The sequence below is a fragment of the Sapajus apella genome, unplaced genomic scaffold (genome assembly GCF_009761245.1).
Source record: "Sapajus apella isolate SASKATOON/1434 unplaced genomic scaffold, GSC_monkey_1.0 scaffold34, whole genome shotgun sequence".
In the NCBI taxonomy this organism is placed as follows: domain Eukaryota; kingdom Metazoa; phylum Chordata; class Mammalia; order Primates; family Cebidae; genus Sapajus; species Sapajus apella.
Window position 1 is genome coordinate 7,404,531 of NW_022436974.1, and position 21,282 is coordinate 7,425,812.

The 21,282-nt window shown below is 43.4% G+C and overlaps 2 long non-coding RNA genes across 2 annotated transcripts in view; both read left to right on the forward strand.

Moving 5' to 3' along the window:
- The window catches only part of LOC116563177, a 115,428-nt gene that overhangs the window by 87,067 nt on the left and 7,079 nt on the right, over window positions 1-21,282 (forward strand). The gene's annotated exons all lie outside the window — the stretch shown is intronic.
- Window positions 1,190-8,486, forward strand: LOC116563178. Its single transcript, XR_004274259.1, has 3 exons — window positions 1,190-1,320; window positions 6,681-6,684; window positions 8,474-8,486. It is a non-coding gene; the product is annotated as an uncharacterized LOC116563178 (long non-coding RNA).

The window sequence follows — 21,282 nt, forward strand, 5'->3', positions numbered from 1 at the left end:
TGTTGCCCAGGGTGGAGTGCAATGGCGCGATCTCGGCTCACCGCAACCTCCGCCTCCTGGGTTCAGGCAATTCTCCTGCCTCAGCCTCCTGAGTAGCTGGGATTACAGGCATGCACCACCATGCCCAGTTAATTTTTCGTATTTTTAGTAGAGATGGGGTTTCACCATGTTGAGCAGGATGGTCTCGATCTCTTGACCTCGTGATCCACCCGCCTCGGCCTCCCAAAGTGCTGGGATTACAGGCTTGAGCCACCGCGCCCAGCCAACAGGCTTTACTTTTAAAGCCTGTGTGGGATGGGATACTGGGGCTGGGCAGGGTAAGGGTGGTTAGGTTTTAAGCGGATGATGAGGGGTGAGTGACTTGTAGCAACGGATGGGAAGGCGGTGTTTTACACCCTAGGGTTAAGGTTGGGGGACATAAGGGGAGCTATTGAGGGAGGTATGGGTTTGGGGAGGAGGGTGGCAATGAGGTGTGGCTGTAGCCCTGGAATAGTTAAGGCGGCAAACAATTTTCCTAGGATATCTCGGCCTCACAGGGGAACTGGACAAGTGGGGATGATTAGGAAAGAATGTGGAAAGGAGTGCTGGCCTAACTGACACCAGACCTGGGGAGTTTTGAGAGGCCTGGAGGCCTTGCTGTCAATTCCCACAACAGTTATGGAGGCCAAGGAGACAGGTCCTTGAAAAGAAGGCAGCGTGGAGTGGGCGGGTCTGTGCCGATTAAGAAGGGGATGGACTTACCCTTCACCGTAAGACTTTCCTGAAGTTTGGCGTCTGTGATGGTCCAGGGGGCTTCCGAGACACTAGAGCAGCGTTAGTCTTTAGCTGCAACGCCGAGGATTAGAGCTTCAGGAGCTCTGGGAGCAGCAATGTAAGTCGGACTGTTGACTTTCTGTGGGGGCCCCACACAGACGGGGCAGGGCTTAGGAGAAATTCCGGGCTGTGGGCATTTCTTGGCCAAGGTTTCCAACACTTGAAGCAAGGTTCAGGAGGGGCGGCTGGACGTGCTGCGATTTGGGCACTTTGAAGTTTTTGTGAGCCGGTGGTGAGGCTGGGGTTTGTTTTACAGAAGAGGGAAGCATTTGTAGTTCTGAGATTTGCTGCTGCCAGGCAGATTTTTCCCTTTTTGAACACCTTGAGGGTGAGGTTGCTAAATTCCTGTTGTGAGGTTTATGGGCCAGATTTTAATGTTTGTACCTTTTTGTAATGTTGAGGTTGATTGGGTGATAAAGTGCATATTAAGCATTTTTTAGGGGTGAGAGTAGAAGTAAGGATGACATTTAAGTGACTCCAGGTGAGATTATAGGACTGGGTTAAGTAGTGGAGGATTTGATGAAAAGGAGCCTAACTAGTGGCCAATTTGGAAAGGTTAGATAAAGGAAAAGGAATGTGCACCGTAACTATGCCTTTGGCTCCAGCCACCTCTGGAAGGGGAATTGTTGGGGAGGGCAGAGGAGGTAGCAGCGGGACCAAACTGTAAACTGGGCCACGTATGAGGTGGGGAGGTGACAGGAGGGGCATAAGAAGGGGGGTTGTGGGCAGAGGAAGAGGAGGAGGGCTCTGGGGAGTGGGGTTGGGTTTTCGGTTAGGGCCTGGTTCAGACAGGTGGGTAGGAGAAAGGTTGGAAGGATTGATGGACAAGGAGGATTCTGGTTTACCAGCAGAGGAAGGAGGGGCAGATGGAAGGAAAGAGAAGAAGATATTAGGGAGGGATTGCTGTGTAAAAACATGCCTGGACGTAGGGAATTTCAGACCATTTGCCCGTGTTGCGACAAAAATTGTTTAAATTTTACAAAATACGTTGAAAGTGCCATTTTTTGGCCAATTGGAGCCATTGTTTAACTTGTATAGTTGCCATGCAGTGTTACAGAAGAAGATGAGACCTTTGGGTTTTAGGTTAGGAAACAGTTGAAGTGGCTTGAGGTTCTTTAGAACACAGGCCAGTAGAGGGAGGGATAGAGGACAGACGATTGCCCATGGTTCTGGAAAGGCAGCAGAGACAAGGAAAATGTGCATGTAACTCAGCCACTCAACAGGTGTCCCTAGTTGAGGCTGAGTTGAACCTCGTCATTGGTGAGCGGTCAAAGAGAGTGTTCTCTACGTTGACCTGCCACCAATAATCGGCCATGAGACTGGTGGGAGAGTGACTAGGGTGAACGTCTCCATGATAGTCAAAACCCTGGGAAAATGGTCCCCAGATCCGTGACCTACGTAGGATTTTCCGGTCATGAACCTCATGGAAGAACCAGGTTTACCTGATTTTCCTTGTCTTTGCAGTGGTAAAAGGGCAAAACCGAAAGGGGGAGGAAGTGAAAAGGAAAAGACAAAAGGATGGGAAAGCAAAAAAGAGAGACTGCTTACCAAAATAGCCGGTGGTGTGTGTCTGTGGGCTGGTCTGATGACCCCAGGTCGGTGGGTAGATCTCTTCATGGAGCAAGCACAAGAACAGGGTTGGAGGTTTGGTCTCCCGTAGGAGTTCCCCTGTCCTGGGTTTCCGGCACCAAATGTTGAAAAAATATATGCTTTGAATGAAGAGACCTTCCAAGCAGGCTTTGTGTGAGCAACATGGCTGTTTATTCACCTGGGTGCAGGTAGGCTAAAGTGGAAAAGGGCATTAGCAAAGGGCTGTGGGATAGGAGTTGGTTTTATAGGCTTTGAAGTATTGGATCGAGTACGAAATTAACACCAAGACAAAAGTATGCCAAATTGCAAGGACTTTATTGCCGGCGACCACAGAGGACTCACGTCTCTCCAACCTGTGGCGTCCAACTCAGGGAGAGCAGGGTTTTTAAGCTGAAAAACCACATCCTGGTTTTAGGACCCAGAGGGTGAGGAGCAGGGATGGGGATGAAGGGCTTCAGACATTCCAAGAGCTAGTGGGTTCTGTAAATCACCTCCTGGGCGGAGACGAGGGTGAGGGGGGGCTCCGGACATTCCAAGGGCCAGGGGACTTTTGTCACTCCGATTGTTACTTAAGTAGTTTACAGAAGTCAAGATAAACATTAGTTTACACATTATCTGGGTAGTGGTGGAAGTCACAGATCTTAGTTACTTATTACAAGTCGCAGGGGCCAAGATGGCATTAGCTTGGGCTGCTTATTCTGGTACTGATAAGAAAAGGTAAGCAGCTTTACATAGTGGGCATTTTTCAGAGCAAGCTAGCAGCTTTATTTACAGAAGCCAAACACAGCTTTATTTTATAAAATGGCGTTACTCAGGTTCTGGCTCTAGGCCAGCTATAGCACAATATCACAGTTTGGGTAGTTTTTTGGAGGGTGGCGGGGTTGCAGAGTAATTTCAGTTACACTGGTGGGGTTGGGTGAGAGGTATTTGCATTATCATAAGAACAGTTAAGATGGCAGGGTTGGGTGAGGGACCTGTCTGGGGAAGCTCTGCTGGGCAATTAGGGACAATGGGGAATGCAGGCAGTGGGTGGGAGACATGAACCAAGGCAAGCAGGACTTGTAGACTTTCAGGCTCCAGGCTTGCATATGGAGACCTGACAATAGGCACTTACTTATCTTTCGGCTGTCTTTTAAACAGGTAATTCAGGTTCTCCACAGGTTCAGAGGTGTACTGGCTGATGGGAACTTTGAGTTCCTGCTCTGGAGCTTCTTGCATTGGTGACTTGATTCTTGAACGATGTATCCAGCTATCAAATCCTAGTATTTTGACTGCAGAAGGCATGGCCAGTATTTCTGAAAATGGTCCCTTCTCTTTGGGTTGTAATTGTTGGGCAGGTGATTCTTCCTTCCATGTTTTAACAAGCACCTTATCTCCTGGCCTGATTGAATTGCTGGTTAGTTCTAGGTGTGAGGAACCTTTGAATTCCAAACTCTTGTAAATCCTGCTGGAATTGTCCTGGGTTGACTAGGTGTTTAATTAAACCAACTGTTTTTGGGTCAGTAATTAAATCATTAGTTAAGAATAGCCTTCTGTTTTGTATGGGCTGATATTAATTTTTGCACTAGTGGTATTACAAATTCTTAAAAGGGCTGTGGGCAATAAGCTAACCCCAGTTTCTGATGTTTCCTGATACAGTTTAGCTAGTGCTTGTTTTAGTGTTTATTTAGCCCTCTCTACTTTTCCAGAGGATTGATGCCTCCAGGCTGAATGTAAATCGTATTTTATTCCAAGAGCCTTAGTAATCCCTTGAGTTATTTGGGAGATAAAGGATGGGGCATTCTCACTTTGGAGACTGAAGTAACCCAAACTGGAGAATTACTTCTTTTTTTTTTTTTTTTTCTGGATGAAAATGTTCACACCAGCTTTATATAGCATTCCAAAACTGAACACAACCTAAATGTTTATCAACAGTAAAATGGGTACGTTGTGGTAGATGCAAACAATCCAATATTACACAGAATTAAAAGTCACAACATGGTGAATTCCATAGAAATATGGAGTGAAAGGAGCTAGATCCAAATGAGTACATATAATATGAATCAATTTTGATGACATTCAAACAGATAATCCATGTGTTGTACTGGACCGAGCGTAGAAAGTTAGCACCAAGACAAAAGTATGCCAGATTGCAGGGTCATTTATTATGCCGGCAACCACAGAGGACTCACATCTCTCCAACCTGTGGCATCGAAAGGAGGGTGCCAAGACTTTTTATACCCGAAAAACCACCTTGGGAGTGGGGGTGGGGAGTGGGGATAGGGATGAAAAGGCTCCAGACATTCCGATGGCTAGTGGATTCTGTAAATTACCTCCTGGGCAGAGATGAGGGTGGGGGTCTCCGGACATTCCAAGGGCCAGGGGACTTTTGTCATTCCACTTGTTACTTAAGTGGTTTACAGAAGTCAAGATAAACGTTTGTTTACACATTGTCTGGGTAGTGATAGAAGTCACAGGTCTTAGTTACTTATTACAAGTCACAGGAGCCAGGATGGAATTAGCTTGGGCTGCTTGTTTTGGTTATTACTGGTAAGCAAAGGCTAGTAATTCTGGCAGTTACTGATAAGAAAATGTAAGCAGTTTTACATAGTTTGCAGAACAAACTAGCAGTTCTATTTACAGAAGCCAAAGCCAGCAGTTATTGTGAGGAGAATGGGGCAGCCTTTGCAACTTATTTTAAAAACAGTTTTGCATTTTATAAAATGGCGTTGCTCAGGTTCTAGCTCTAGGCTAGCACACATGGAGATGCAGGTCAAATAGAGGTTGCCCATGGTAGTGGGAGGAGCAGAAGGGTGCCTGCTAGGGGAAAGGTTTTTTGTTTTTTTTGTTTTTTTTCTTTTTATAAATTTTATTGCACTTTAGGTTTTGGAATACATGTGAAGAACATGCAAGATTTTTGCATAGGTAAATACATGCAATGTGGTTTGCTGCCTTCCTCCCCATCACCTATATCTGGCATTTCTCTCCATGCTATCTCTCCCCAACTCCCCATCCCCAGCTGCCCCTCTAGTTCCCCCCGACAGACCCCAGTGTGTAATGCTCCCCTCGCTGTATCCATGTGTTCTCATTGTTCAACACCCGCCTATGAGTGAGAACATGCAGTGTTTGATTTTCTGTTCTTGTGTCAATTTGCTGAGAATGATGGTTTCCGGATTCATCCATGTCCCTACAAAGGACATGAACTCATTGTTTTTTATGGCTGCATAGTATTTCATGGTGTATATGTGCCACATTTTCCCTGTCCAGTCTATCATCGATGGGCATTTGGATTGGTTCCAAGTCTTTGCTGTTGCAAACAGTGTCGTGGTGCACATTTGTGTGTTTATGTCCTTATAATAGAATGATTTATAATCCTTTGGATATATACCCAGTAATGGGATTGCTGGGTCAAATGGAATTTCTATTTCTAGGTCCTTGAGGAATCGCCACACTGTCTTCCACAATGGTTGAAATAATTTACACTCCCACCAACAGTGTAAAAGTGTTCCTATTTCTCCACATCCTCTCCAGCATCTGTTGTTTGCAGATTTTTTAATGATCACCATTCTAACTGGCATGAGATGGTATCTCAATGTAGTTTTGATATGCATTTCTCTAATGACCAATGATGATGAGCATTTTTTCATGTTTGTTGGCCTCATGTATGTCTTCTTTTGTAAAGTGTCTGTTCATATCCTTTGCCCACTTTAGAATGGGTTTGTTTGTTTTTTTCTTGTAAATCTGTTTTAGTTCTTGGTAGATTCTGGATATCAGCACTTTGTCAGATGGGTAGATTGCAAAAATTTTTTTCCATTCTCTTGGTTGCTGATTCAACTCTAATGACTGTTTCTTTTGCTGTGCAGAAGCTGTGGAGTTTGATTAGGTCCCATTTGTCTATTTTGGCTTTTGTTGCCAATGCTTTTGTTGTTTTAGTCATGAAGTCCTTGCCTATGCCTTTGTCCTGAATGGTTTTGCCTAGGTTTTCTTCTAGGGTTTTTATGGTGTTAGGTCTTATGTTTAAGTCTTTAATCTATTTGGTGTTAATTTTAGTGTAAGGTGTCAGGAGGGGGTCCAGTTTCTGCTTTCTGCATATGACTAGCCAGCTTTCCCAACACCATTTATTAAACAGGGAATCCTTTCCCCATTGCTTGTTTTTGTCCAGTTTGTCAAATATAAGATGGCTGTAGATGGGTGGCATTGCCTGCAAGGCCTCTGTTCTGTTCCATTGGTCTATATCGCTGTTTTGGTACCAGTACCATGCTGTTTTGATTACTGTAGCCTTGTAGTCTAGTTTGAAGTCAGGTAGTGTGATGCCTCCAGCTTTGTTCTTTTTGCTTAGAATTGATGTGGCTATGCAGGCTCTCTTTTGGTTCCATATGAAGTTTAAGGTGGTTTTTTCCAGTTCTGTGAAGGTCGTTGGTAGCTTGATGGGGATCGCATTGAATCCATAAATTAGTTTGGGCAGTATGGCCATTTTCACGATATTGATTCTTCATAACCATGAGCATGGAATGTTTCTCCATCTGTTTGTGTCCTCTCTTATTTTGTTGAGCAATGGTTTGTAGTTCTCCTTGAAGAGGTCCTTTACATTCTTTGTTAGTTGTATTCCTTGGTATTTTATTCTCTTTGTAGCAATTGTGAATGGCAGTTCATTCTTGATTTGGCTCTTTTTAAGTCTATTATTGGTGTATAGCAATGTATGTGATTTTTGCACATTGATTTTGTATCCTGAGACTTTGCTGAAGTTGTTCATCAGTTTCAGGAGATTTTGGGCTGGGACAATGGGGTCTTCTAAATATACAATCATGTTGTCTGCAAATAGAGACAATTTGAGTTCCTACTTTCCTATTTGAATACCCTTTATTTCTTTTTCTTGCCTGATTGCTCTGGCTAGAATTTCCAATACTATATTGAATAGGAGTGGTGAGAGAGGGCATCCTTGTCTAGTGCCAGATTTCAAAGGGAATGCTTCCAGTTTTTGCCCATTCGGTATGATATTGGCTTTGGGTTTGTCATAAAGCTTTTATTATTTTGAGATATGTTCCATCAATACCTAGTTTATTCTGAGTTTTTAGCACAAAGCGCTGTTGAATTTTGTTGAAGGCCTTCTCTGCATCTATTTAGATAATCATGTGGTTTCTCTCTTTGGTTCTGTTTATGTGGTGAATTATGTTTATAGACTTGTGTATGTTGAACCAGCCTTGCATCCCTGGGATGAAGCCTACATGATAGTGATGGATAAGCTTTTTGATGTGCTGTTGCAATCGGTTTGCCCATATTTTATTGAATATTTTTGCATCTATGTTCATCATGGATATTGTCCTGAAGTTTTCTTTTCTTGTTGAGTCTCTGCTGGGTTTTGGTATCAGGATGATGTTGGTCTCATAAAATGATCCGGAAAGGATTCCCTCTTTTTGGATTGTTTGGATTCTTTTAGAAGGAATGGTACCAGCTCCTCTTTGTATGCCTGGTAGAATTTGACTGTGAACCCATCTGGACCTGGGCTTTTTTTTGTGGGTAGGCTATTAATTGTTGCCTCAACTTCTGCCCTTGTTATTGTCTCTTCAGGGTTTCAACTTCTTCCTGGTTTAGGCTTGGGAGGATGCAAGTATCCAGGAATTTATCCCTTTCTTCCAGGTTTACTGGTTTATGTGCATAGAGTTGTGTGCAGTAATCTCTGATGGTGGTTTGTATTTCTGTGGAATCTGTGGTGATATCCCCTTTATTGTTTTTTTTATTGCATCTATTTGATTCTTCTCTCTTTTCTTTTTTATTATTCTCGCTAATGGTCTATTTTGTTGATCTTTTCAAAAAACCAGCTCCTGCATTTATTGATTTTTTTGAAGAGTTTTTGTGTCTCTATGTCTTTCAGTTCTGCTCTGATCTTAGTTATTTCTTGTCTTCTGCTAGGTGTTGAGTTTTTTTGATCTTGCTCCTCTAGCTCCTTCAATTTTGGTGATAGAGTGTCGATTTTAGATCTTTCCTTGCTTCTCATGTGGGCACTTATTGCTATATATTTTCCTCTAGACACGCTTTAGATGTGTCCAAGAGATTCTGGTATGTTGTATCTTTGTTCTCATTGGTTTCAAAGAACATCTTTATTTCTGCCTTCATTTCATTGTTTATCCAGTCAACATTCAAGAGCAAGTTGTTCAGTTTCCATGAAGCTGTGCGGTTCTGAGTTAGTTTCTGAATTCTGAGTTCTAACTAGATTGAACTGTGGTCTGAGAGACTGTTTGTTATGATTTCTGTTCTTTTGCATTTGCTGAGGAGTGAGTTATTTCCAATTATGTGGTCAGTTTTAGAGTAGGTGTGATGTGGTGCTGAGAAGAATGTACATTCTGTGGATTTGGGGTGGAGAGTTCTGTAAATGTCTATTAGGTTTTCTTGGTCCAGGTCTGAGTTCCAGTCCTGGATATCCTTGTTAATTTTCTGTCTCGTTGATCTGTCTAATACTGACAGTGGAGAGTTAAAGTCTCCCACTATAATTGTGTGGGAGTCTAAGTCTCTTTGTAGGTCATTAAGAACTTGCTTTATGTAGCTGGGTGTTCCTGTATTCGGTGTGTATATATTTAGGATTGTTAGCTCATCTTGTTGCATTGATCCTTTTACTACTATGTAATGTCCTTCTTTGTCTCTTTTGATCTTTGTTGGTTTAAAGTCCATTTTATCAGAGACTAGAATTGCAACACCTGCTTTTTTTTTTTTGACTTTTTATTCCATTTGCCAGTCTGTGTCTTTTGATTGGGGTGTTTAGCCCATTTACATTTAGGGTTAATATTGTTACGTGTGAATTTGATCCTGCGATTTTGATGCTAGCCAGTTGTTTTGCCTGTTAGTTGATGCAGTTTCTTCATTGTGTTGATGCTCTTTACAATTTGGTACGTTTTTGGAGTGCCTGGTACTGGTTGTTCCTTTCTGTGTTTAGTGCTTCTTTCAGGAGCTCTTATAAAGCAGGCCTGGTGGTGATGAAATATCTGAGCAATTGCTTGTTTATAAAGGATTTTATTTCTCTTTTGCTTATGAAGCTTAGTTTGGCTGGATATGAAATCCTAGGTTGAAAGTTCTTTTCTCTAAGGATGTTGAATATTGGCCCCCACTCTCTTCTGGCTTGTAGGGTTTCTGCTGAGAGATCTGCTGTGAGTCTGATGGGCTTCCCTTTGTGGGTAACCTGGCCTTTCTCTCTGGCTGCCCTTAGCATTTTCTCCTTCAATTCAACCCTGGTGAATCTGACGATTATGTGCCTTGGGGTTGCTCTTCTTGAGGAATATCTTTGTGGTGTTCTCTGTATTGCCTGGACTTGAATATTGGCCTGCCTTGCTAGGTTAGGGAAGTTTTCCTGAATAATACCCTGAAGAGCATTTTCCAGCTTGGATTCATTCTCTCCATCACATTCAAGTATACCTATCAAACATAGATTAGGTCTTTTCACATAATCCCATATTTCTTGGAGGCTTTGTTCATTTCTTTTTACTCTTTTTTTTCTAATCTTGCCTTCTCGTTTTATTTCGTTCAGTTGATCTTCGACCTCTGATACCCTTTCTTCTGCTTGGTCAATTCGGCTATTGAAACTTATGTATGCTTCATGAAGTTCTCGTGTTGTGTTTTTCAGCTCCATCAATTCATTTATTTTCCTCTCTAAGCTGTTAATTCTTGTTAGCATTTCATCAAACCTTTTTTCAAGGTTCTTAGTTTCTTTGCATTGGGTTAGAACATGTTCTTTTAGCTCAGATAAGTTTCTTATTACTCACCTTCTGAGGCCTGATTTTGTCAATTCATCAGACTGATTTTCCATCCAGCCTTGTTCCCTTGCTGGTGAGGAGTTGTATGTCTTGGAGGAGGAGAGGTCTTCTGGTTTTGGGTGTTTTCATACTTTTTGCACTGATTTCTTCCTATCTTTGTGGATTTATTTAACTGTCATCTTTGTAGTTGGTGACTCTCAAATGGGGTCTCTGGGTAGACATACTGTTTGTTGATGATGAAATTATTTCTTTCTGTTTCTTAGTTTTCCTTCTAACAGTCAGGCTCCTCTGCTATAGGACTGCTGGAGGTCCACTCCAGACCATGCTTGCCTGGGGCTCACCTGCAGTGGCTGCAGAACAGTAAGGGCTGCTGCCAGTTTCTTCTTCTGCTATCTTTGTTCTAGAAGGATACCTGCCAGATGTCCATCTGAGCTCTGCTTTATTAGGTGACTCTTTGGATATACGGGAGTCGGGGAGCTGTTTGAGGAGTCAGTCTGTCCTTTATAGGAGTTAAAGTGCTGAGCTGTGATCTCCGTTATTCCATTCAGAGCTGCTGGGCAGGTACATGTAAGTCTGCTGCAGCAGAACTCATAACTGCTTTCTTTTTTCCCAGGTGCTCTGTCCCAGGAAGTTAGGGTTTTATTTATAAGTTTCTGTCATGCTGCTACCTTTTCTTAAGGCTGCCCTGCACAATGAGGGGGCAGCCTAGTCACAGTCTGCCAGCAGAGGTGTTGCTGAGCTGCTGTGGTCTCTGACCAGCTGCCATGTAAACTTCCCTGCAATCCTGTTTATAGGGGTATAGTTAGAACTGCCTTGGCAATGGTGGCCTGCCTCTGTGATGGCTGATTCTCTCCACAATGGCAGACTGCCTTGGCAATGGCCGGTCACCTCAGCAATGGCCGGTCGCCTCGGCAATGGCGGGCTACCTCACTAGTGGTGGACTGCCTTGGTAATGGCAAACACCCCTCCCCGAGAGAGCTGGACCATCCCGGGTTCAGCTGTGCTTGCTGTGAAACTCTCAGTCCAGAACATTTCAGATTGCTAGTCTTCGTGGGGGTGGGACCAGCCCTGCCTTATCACCTGGCTCCCTGCCTCAGACCCCTTTTTTTTTCAGTTGAACATGCGACTCTGTCTCCCAGGCATTCCAGTCCCCAGTTGAAATGGCGCCCAGATTTGTGTGAGTTCTTGTGTGGAGACCCACTGTGCTGGCTGAAACAGCTGCACTGGGGGCTCATGGTGCTTTTTCGCCCAGGGAATCTCCTGGCTTGGCTCCCTGTTTCAGTCCTCTTTTCTTCAGTCGAACAGGCGACCCTGTCTCCCAGGTGTTCCAGTTGCCAGTTGAAAAGGCGCTTGGGTTTGTGTGAGATTTTGTGTGGAGACCCGCTGCGCTAGCTGAAACAGCTGCGCTGGAGACTCGTGGCGGTTTTTCACCTGGGAATCTCCTGGCCTGGATCCCTATTTCAGTTCCCTTTTTATTAGTTGAATGGGCGACACTGTCTCCCAGTCACTCTGGTCACCAACTGAAATGGCGCCCGGATCCGTGTTTTTCGTGCGGAGGCCCTCCACGCCGGCCAAAACAGCTGTGCTGGAGACCCGTGGCACTCCTCCACCTGGGGATCTCCTGGTCTATGGGCAGTAAAAATCCGTCTGGAAATGCGGTGACCACTCACCCTCCGCCCTATCGCTGGGAGCTGCAATCCAGACCTGTTCCCACTTGGCCATCTTGGATTCCTCCAAATTACTTCTTTTAAGATGACTTTTGTAACCTCATTAGCCTTTTCTGTTTTGATGAGGTAAGCTTCAACCCAACCAGTGAAAGTATCCATTAGTGCTGACAAAAAGTTGTATCCTTTGCAAACTGGCACATGGATAAAGTCTAATTGCCAGTCTTCCCCTGGATAAGTTCCCCTCCTTTGGACTGGTTTTATTAGAGGGGGTATTTTGTTCCCCGGATTGTTAAACGCACTATTCAGTGAGCAGTCTTGGCAGACCTGCTTAGCCACTGAAGCTGAGTTAGACCAGTAAAGAATTTGTTTACCATGGCCAGAGTTGAATCCTTCCCCACATGGAAAGAGTAAGGCAGGGCTTTTATAACTTTCCACTAGGCTGCCTGAGGGAAATATATTTTTGACCCCATATGCCACCAGAATCCTTGTTTTTGTCCTCCTTGGGTTTTTATTAGCTATTCTTTCTGTAGTGTGTATTGGGGTTCTATTGGGGAATTGTGGAAAGGAAGCAGTGCTAGAATCTGTTTGGATTACACTCTGAAGACTGCGGCTTTGGCTTCCCTCTGAGGCTTTGTGTTCCCTTGAGCTGTAGGGGTTAAGTCCCTTTGATGCTTGCTATGGCCTTTGGCAGGTGCATTGCTTTCAATAGCTAAAGAATTTCAGGCCCATGCTTTATAGGGCAGTGTTTGCTAATAAATAATCCCCTTCCTTTCCAGATTGCAGCATAAGCATGAACCACAGGGAATGCATATGTAGAATCTGTATAGATGTTCAGATTTTTCCTTTGTCCCAACATTAATGCTTGAGTAAGAGCAGTGATATTAGCCTTTTGTGCTGATGTGCCAGGGGGCACTGGCTGGGCTTCAATAATTGTGTCATGATTTACTACTGCATATCCAGCTCTGCACTCCCCATTTGACATAAAACTACTGCTGTCTGTGAACCAGTCATCCTCAGAATCTGGGAGAGTCTGGTTTCCTAAATCAGGCTGGCTAACATTGTATGTACAATGACCTGCTCGCAGGAATAATCAATTATTGCACCTGTGGACAACAATGAAGCTGGCTTTAAAGTGTTGCAGGTCTTAAGAGTTATAACTGGAGAACTACAAACCACTGCTCAAGGAAATCAGAGAGGACACAAACAGATGGAAAAACATTCCAAGCTCATGGTTAGGAAGAATCAATATTGTGAAAATGGCCATACTGCCCAAAGTAATTTATAGATTCAATGCTATCCCCATCAAGCCACCATTAACCTTCTTCACAAAACTGGAAAAAACCACCTTAAGCTTCATGCAGAACCAAAAAAGGGCCCTCATAGCCAAGACAATCCTAAGCAAAAAAAAAAAAAAAAGCTGGAGTCATCATGCTACCTGACTTCAAACTATACTACAAGGCTACAGTAATCAAACCAACATGGTACTGGTACTACAACAGTCATATACACCAATGGAACAGAACAGAGGCCTCGGAAGTAATGCCACACATCTGCAACCATCTGATCTTTGACAAACCTGACAAAAACAAGGAATGGGGAAAGGATTCCCTGTTTAATAAATGGTGTTGGAAAAACTGGCTACCCATATGCAGAAAGCTGAAACTGGACCCATTCCTTACACCTTATACAAATATTAACTCCAGACGGATTAAAGATTTAAGCAAAAGACCTAACACCATAAAAAAAAAAAAACAACCCTAGAAGAAAACCTAGGCAATGCCGTTCAGGACATAGGCATAGACAAGGACTTCATGACTAAAACACCAAAAGCAATGGCAACAAAAGCCAAAATAGACAAATGGGATCTAATTAAACTTAAGAGGTTCTGCACATCAAAAGAAACTATCATTAGAGTGAACAAGCAATCAACAGAATGGGAAACAATTTTTGCAACCTACCCATCTGACAAAGGGCTAATATCCAGAATCTACACAGAACTTAAATTCCAAGAAAAAAACAACTCCATCAGAAAGTGGGCAAAGAATATGAACAGAAACTTTTCAAAGGAAGACATTTATGCAGCCAACAAACATATGAAAAAATGCTCTTTATCACTGGTCATTAGAGAAATGCAAATCAAAACCACACTGAGATACCATCTCACACCAGTTAGAATGGCAGTCATTAAAAAATCTGGAGACAACAGATGCTGGAGAGGATGTGGAGAAATAGGAACACTTTTACATTGTTGGTGGGAATGTGAATTAGTTCAACCATTGTGGAAGACGGTGTGGCGATTCCTCAATGGTCTAGAAATAGAAATGCCATTTGACCCAGCAATTCCATTATTGGGTATATACCCAAAAGATTACAAATCATTCTACTATAAAGACACATGCACATGTGTGTTCATTGTGGCACTGTTTACAATAGCAAAGAATTGGAACCAACCCAAATGCCCATCAATGATAAACTGGATAAAGAAAATGTGGCACATATACACCATGGAATACTATGCAGCCATAAGAAAGGATGAATTCATGTCCTTTGCAGAGACATAGATGAACCTGGAAACCATCATTCTCAGCAAACTGACACAAGAACAGAAAACCAAACACCACATATTCTCACTCATAAGTGAATGTTTAACAATGAGAACACATGGACACAGGGAGGGGAACATCACATACCAGGGCCTGTTGGGGGTTGGGGGGGTAGGGAAGGGATAGCAGGAGGAGGGGGATTGGGGAGGGATAATAGGAGAAATACCTAATGTAGATGACAGGGGGGATGGATGCAGCAAACCACCATGGCATGTATATACCTATGCAACAATCCTGCAAGATCTGCATGTGTACCCCAGAACCTAAAATATAATAATATAATAATAATAGGTCTATTGGGGTGTAACCCCATCGTAAACTGAGGAACATCTGTATATATAGTCGGTGACAGAAATTTCCCTCCAAGCACTGCTTTTGATGCATCCCACACATTTTGATACATTGTATTTTCATTTTCTTCTTTTTTTTGAGATGAAGTTTTGCTCTGTCACCAGGCTGGAGTACAGTGGCGTGATCTTGGTTCACTGCAACCTCCACTTCCTGGGTTCAAGCGATTCTTCTGCCTCAGCCTCCTAAGTAGCTGGGACTACAGGTGTGTGCTACCACAACCAGTTAATGTTTCTATTTTTAGTAGAGACAGGGTTTCACCATGTTGGCCAGGCTGGTTTTGAACTCCTGATCTTGTGATTCACTTGCCCAGCCTTGGGCTCCGAAAGTGCTGGGATTACAGGTGTGAGCCACCACACTGGGTTTTCATTTTCACTTCACATGAGATAGTAAATTTCTCTTGAGACTTTGAACCATGTGTTATTTAGAAGTGTGGCATTTAATCTGCAGATGTTTTGAGATTTTCCCATCTATCTTTCTGAGATTGTTTTCTAGTTTAATTTTATTGTGGTCAGAGAGCATATACTTGATTATTTCTGTTCTTTAAAATTTTTTCCAGATGTGTTTTATGGCCCAGAATATAGTCTGTCTCGGTGAATGATTTATGGGAGCTTGAGAAGAATGTTCTCCTGTTGTTGGGTGAAGAACTAAATAAATATCACCTAGAACTAGTTGACTGATGGTGTTTAGTTGAACTGTATTGTTACTGATATTTTGCCTATTTAATCTGTTAATTACTGATGGATGTTGATGTCTCCAACTGTGCTCATGAATTCAACTATTTCTCCTTGCAGTTTTATCAGTTTTTGCTTCATATTTGATGCTCTGTTAGGTGCATATGCATTAAGAATTGTCAGGTCTTGGAGAATTTGCCCCTTTATTGTGATACAATTCCTTTCTTTATCCCTGTTAATAATTTCCCTTGCTCAGAAGCCTACTTTTCCAAAATTGATACAGCTACTTCAGATTTCTTTTGATTCATGTTAGCATGGTATTTCTTTCGCTATTTCTTTACTTTTAATCTGTTTCTATATTTAAAGTTGGTTTCTTGTGTACAACATGTAATTGGGTCTTTTTTTATTCTGTTCTATCTCTTTTAGTTGGTATATGTAGACCATTCACATTTAAGGTGGTTATTGATTATAATTGTATTAAAATCTGTATTTGCAAAAAACAAAAAAAAGAGTTATAACTGGATTGTTTAGGAGCATGGCCTGATATTTAGTTGACTTTCCCCTGTCATCCAGATGTGTCCCTTTATTTCTAAGATTAACTTTACCTGATGGGGGGGTTACAACTTCTAGTAGTTGGCCTAACGTGATTTTAGGGGCTTCCTCCACTAACATAGTGGTGGCTGCTGTTGCCCACAGGCAACTTGGCCATCCTGAGACCACTTTGTACAACTTTTTTGTAAAGTAGGTGGTTGGTCTGGGTTCTGATCCTAATTTCTGGGCTAGCACTCTCAGAGTATGCCCCCCTTCTCTACTAGATTGAACGAGAAGGATTTATTAGGTCTGGGATACCAAGAGTGGGAGACTATTTTCACTTAGCAAAGGCTTCCCTCATTTCTGGGGTCCATTCCATTAGCATATTTTCAGCCCCCCTTGTTGCTTCATATAGGGGCTTTGCTATGAGCCTGAAATTTGGTATGCATATTCTCCAAAGCCTGACCATCCCCAAAAAGAAACAAAGCTACTGCTTGGGAGAGCAGAGGGGGAGAAGGGACCAAACCACATATGGCTTGCACTCGTTCTGGGGATATTTGCTGGGCTCCAGTTGTTAGGACACATTCTAAATATTGGACCCATTGGAGAGTAATCTGAGCCTTGTTTTTGGATACTTTGTATCCTCTGTCTGCCAGGAAATTGAAAGTTTTTATAGTATTTTGGTCAGAAACCTCCTGGGTTGGGTATACACAAGGTCATCCACGTACTGAAGAACACCTCTGTTTTCTAACTGGAAATCCCTCAAATCCCTCTCTAACACGGGGGCAAAGAAGTGGGGGCTATCCGGAAAGCCCCAAGGGAGCACTGTCCAAGTGTATTGTGTGTTTCTGTGGTATTAGGATTTTCCCATTCGAAAGCAAAAAGGTATTGGGACTTAGGGCCAGAGGAATGGAGAATGTGGTGCTAGGACTAAAAACCATTTTGCATCCCCTGGCATCTAAGCCAGGAGGGTATATGAATCTGCCACCAATGGGTAGACGGAGATAACAACCTCATTCATTATTCTGAGGTTCTGTACTAGCCAGTATTCCCTTGAAGTCTTTAGAACAGGTAAGATGGGGGTATTTTAAACAGGGAGAATTGCAGGGTTTTAAGGCCCATAGGTAAGTAATATGTCAACTATGGGTGCTAGGCCTTTGCTTGCTTTCTGCTTAACTGGGTATTGTTTTTGATTGAGAAAATAGCTGGGGTCTTTAAGCTGTATTTTGACTGGCACTATTCTTTTAGCCTTCCCCGGTCTTGCGGTATATCATGCCAGTGGGTTAGCCTATTTATTGATGTGGTCTGGGACATTGCCTGTATTTTTGACTATTAGCAATTTTACCAGGTGATGCTTAAATTATAATAGTGTTCCTATTTTAACCATAATATACCTTCCCAACAGGGGGATTGGGCAGCTTGGTACTACTAAAGATCCCTGTTGGAAGATTTGTTTCTCAAATTGACAAAGGAGAAGTAAATAATCTTGTTTGTGGCTTCCCTTCCATTCCCATATTACTTGTAAATCGGGAGGAAAGTTTTCCTGTGTAAGCAGTTAGCACAGAGTAATTGACCCCTGTATCAAATAAGAACTGAATTTGGGTACCCATGACATTGAATTACCCAGGGTTCCTCAGTAGTAATTACGATGTTCCTAGGCAGGGGCAGTGAGGAAGGCCCCGGACCCCTGCAGTCTTCATCTGATTTCTCCTTATGCACTGCTAGAGTTTTGACTGACTGAGTCCCTCTGTGGGAGCAGGGGCAGTCAGTTCTCTAGTGCTAGGGGTCACAACTGGTGCTTTCACATTGAGAGCAGGGGCCTGGTGGGGCTTAGTGCATTCCTGTGCCCAGTGCCCACTTTTCTTGCATTTGAAGCAAAAGCCTTTGCTGGCATTATCCTTATGGCCCTTTGGGTTTCCCTTGGACAACCTTTAGGCATTTAGGGCATCACCAATGATGGCTGTCATAATTTTGGTTTGCCATTTTTCTTTGCTCTGTTGGCTTTCTCCTTCCTCCAGGTCTCCTTCTTCTTGATACAAAGGTGGTATCAAGAAGCTGATTTTGGCTAGTTTGTGGCCCCATGTGTAGCTTTTGGAGCTTACGTCTAATGTCTAGCATGGATTGGCTAATGAAATGTTGTGCCATTAATATCTTGACTTCAGGAGAGGAAGGGTCCGGATTAGTATAGCCCCTAGTCTGGGGGATAACAAACACCCATGGGAGGATGAAATCTGTGACCCCTCCTCCCTCACCACCACCATATCTAATCAGCCATGAGGGCCCCCTGCTTTCCCGAATCCCCATTGCCATCACATTCACCATTGTCCTTTGCTGGGACTGTTGCAGCAGCTCCTCATTTATCTCCCACTTTCCACCCTTACCCTTCTCTGCCTCCAGCGTCTTTCCTAAACAGCAGCCAGTGCGATATTTAAAAAATACAAATCTAAATATGTGACTCTTCTGGTTAAAAACCTTCAAGGCTTCCCATTGCTCTTCAAATTGTGCCAAACATCTTTAAGCAGAGCTTTAAGGCACTTCCTGGTCTGTCCCCTGCCTGCCTCCCAAGCCTCATCTTGCTCCATTTCTCCTTTTTTTTTTTACCCTACGATCATGTTAACAGATTTTTCTCTTCCACAAAAGTGCCAAGCTATTCCCTGGATCTGGAATGTTTTTGCTACTGCCACTCTCCTGGATAACAACTTTTGTCTTTCAGATCTTATCTTACATGGATGTGACTGCCTTGTAGAGACTTTCTCAATTCTCCAAACTTGGTTAGAGATCCCTCTATTAAACCATTGTAGAAACCTGTGTCTTTCCTTCATAATCTCATTTAATTCACTTATTTCTGTAGTTGTCCATTTGATGTTTCAGGGCCATGCCTGGCCTGTTCACTGCCACATCCCCAGAAGGCAGCCCTGCATCTGACAGCTAGAAGGTGTTCAGCAAGTCTTTGGAAAAGGAATGAATGGGTCAGGACTTGCTGTAAGAAGGACCTGGCTTCCAGCCATGGTTCTGCCACTTGCTAAGCTGTGTAATCTTAGGAAGGTTATTTAACTTCTCTGGACCTCAATTTCTTCATCTGTAAAACAGGAATGATGACAACTGCTTTTCTTCCAGGGCTGTTAAGAGACCCAAAGGATAAATAGAGCTTAAAGCAATTTGGAATCTGTAGACCATTATGCAGATGCCATATATTATTACTTCTTTGCAGTTGGGTTGGTTACTAGAGGGCTCACCAGCCCAACATCCAGATCTCATGCCTCCTAGACTTCTTGGTTTACAGAGACATTCTGAATAGCCAGGAGCCGGCTGGTGCTGACAACTTGGTGGATTTTGGCCAATGGCGGAGGGAGCTGAATGAAGGGACGTGGGCCGGGAGGCACGGTTCTTCCTGCCAAAGTAGAACCTTTGCCTGATATCCGCCTGAGAGCCCTACATCCACGAAAAAATGAGGAGAATCACATCAGGAAGTCTTACACTTGAGTTTTGTGTCCAATCAGGTACAGCTTCAAAACTGCTTCTGCCCTTGGGACCAGGCATTTTCTAAACAACCCCTCTTCCATCCACTTCTTTTCTCACTGCTGCCAGTGGCTGAGGTATTCTTAATGACAACCCATGGAGTCCATGACAATCAGCTGAGGAGTGATTCTCATTAGATTTCAGTGAAGGAAAAGGCTCAGCCCATGACTGAAGGATGGAAAATAAGAAGAAATATATTTAATCTGGCCTCTAAGAGTTCATCTTGACAAGTAGATTGGAGTCATGACAGCTCAGACCTGAAATGCTAGTTGTTATGTAAAGGAGAGAGGTAGGAAGAGTGGGATTGGAATAACAGACAACACAGCCATTTATTTGCTACTTAGCAAATTACCAAAAATTAACAGCTTAAAACTTAAAACAGCTCCCATGCTGGGCATGGTGGCTCATGCCTGTAATCCCAGCACTTTGGGAGGCCGAGGCGAGTGGATCACCTGAGATCAGGAGTTCAAGACCAGCCTGGCTAACCTGGTGAAACTGTTTCTACTAAAAATACAAAAAATTAGCCAGGTGTGGTGACGGGTGCCTGTAATCCCAGCTTCTTGGGTGGGTGAGGCAGAATAATTGCTTGAACTTGGGAGGCAGAGGTTGTAGTGAGCCCAGATCACGCCATTGCAGTCCAGCTTGGGCAACAAGAGTGAAACTCTGTCAAAAAATTAAAAAATAAAACAGCTCCCATAGACCATGAGTCCAGGTTCAGTGTCTCACAGACTACAATCAGGATCAGGGAGGGTCTAGAGTGGCATCTGAGGCTTGTGGAGGGGTCCTTCTTCCAAGCACACGTGGTTGTTGGCAGAATTGATTTTCTTGCATCTTGTCTCTTCAAGGCTAACAGGAAAGAGTGAGTCTCTGACTCCAGATTGAATTCTTTTTTTTTTTTTTTTTTTTTGGAGAGGGGTTTTTCTTTTTTTCCCCGGGCGGGGGGAAGGTGGGGCATTTTGGCTTACTGCAACCTCCGTCTCCCTGGTTCAAGCAATTCTCCTGCCTCAGCCTCCCAAGTAGCTGGGACTACAGGTGCACACCACCATGCCCAGCTAATTTTTGTATTTTTAGTAGAGATGGGGTTTCACCATGTTGACCAGGATGATCTCGATCTCTTGACCCTCGTGATCCACCTGCCTTGGCCTCCCAAAGTGCTGGGATTATAGGCGTGAGCCACCGCGCCCGGCCCAGACTTAATTCTTTCTTACTTCTGACACTCTCCAAGAACTCATTTCATCAATGCAGGCCCACCCAGGATTATCTCCCTTTTTATTAACTTCAAGTCAACTGCAGGATTTCTTCACCTTTACTCTACTTTTCAGAAGCAAGTTCTATATCCCTTCCACAACTGAAGGGGAGAGGGTGATGCAAAGATGTGGATACCAGGGATAGAAATCATAGAGGCCATTTAAAAATTCTACCCACTACATCCTCCATTTGCTGACCTCCATGTGTGTATTGTAGGACTTTCTCCTTAGTTCAGCTAAAGTTGGGGTCCTTCCTGTCACATAACCATGAAATATTAGGTTTGCAGACACTTTGAAGGGTGAGAAAAATGGTATTTATTGGGTGAAAAGGGAAAAAAAGGAGACACAGAGACTCTCCGCAAATCCAGTCCTGCTGGTGCGTTTCCTGACTGGGGATTGAACCCCAGGTTCCACCCAGGAAGAGGGCAGCAGGCTCCTCTCCACTGCAAACCACTCGAACCTCCCAAGGCTCCACCCCAACATGCGTTCCTCCCAGTGTGCAGGTCAGCCAGAGGTTCTACCAGGGAGCTTTGCCTACCTGTCTGTCTCATGTGGGGTGTGTGAGTATG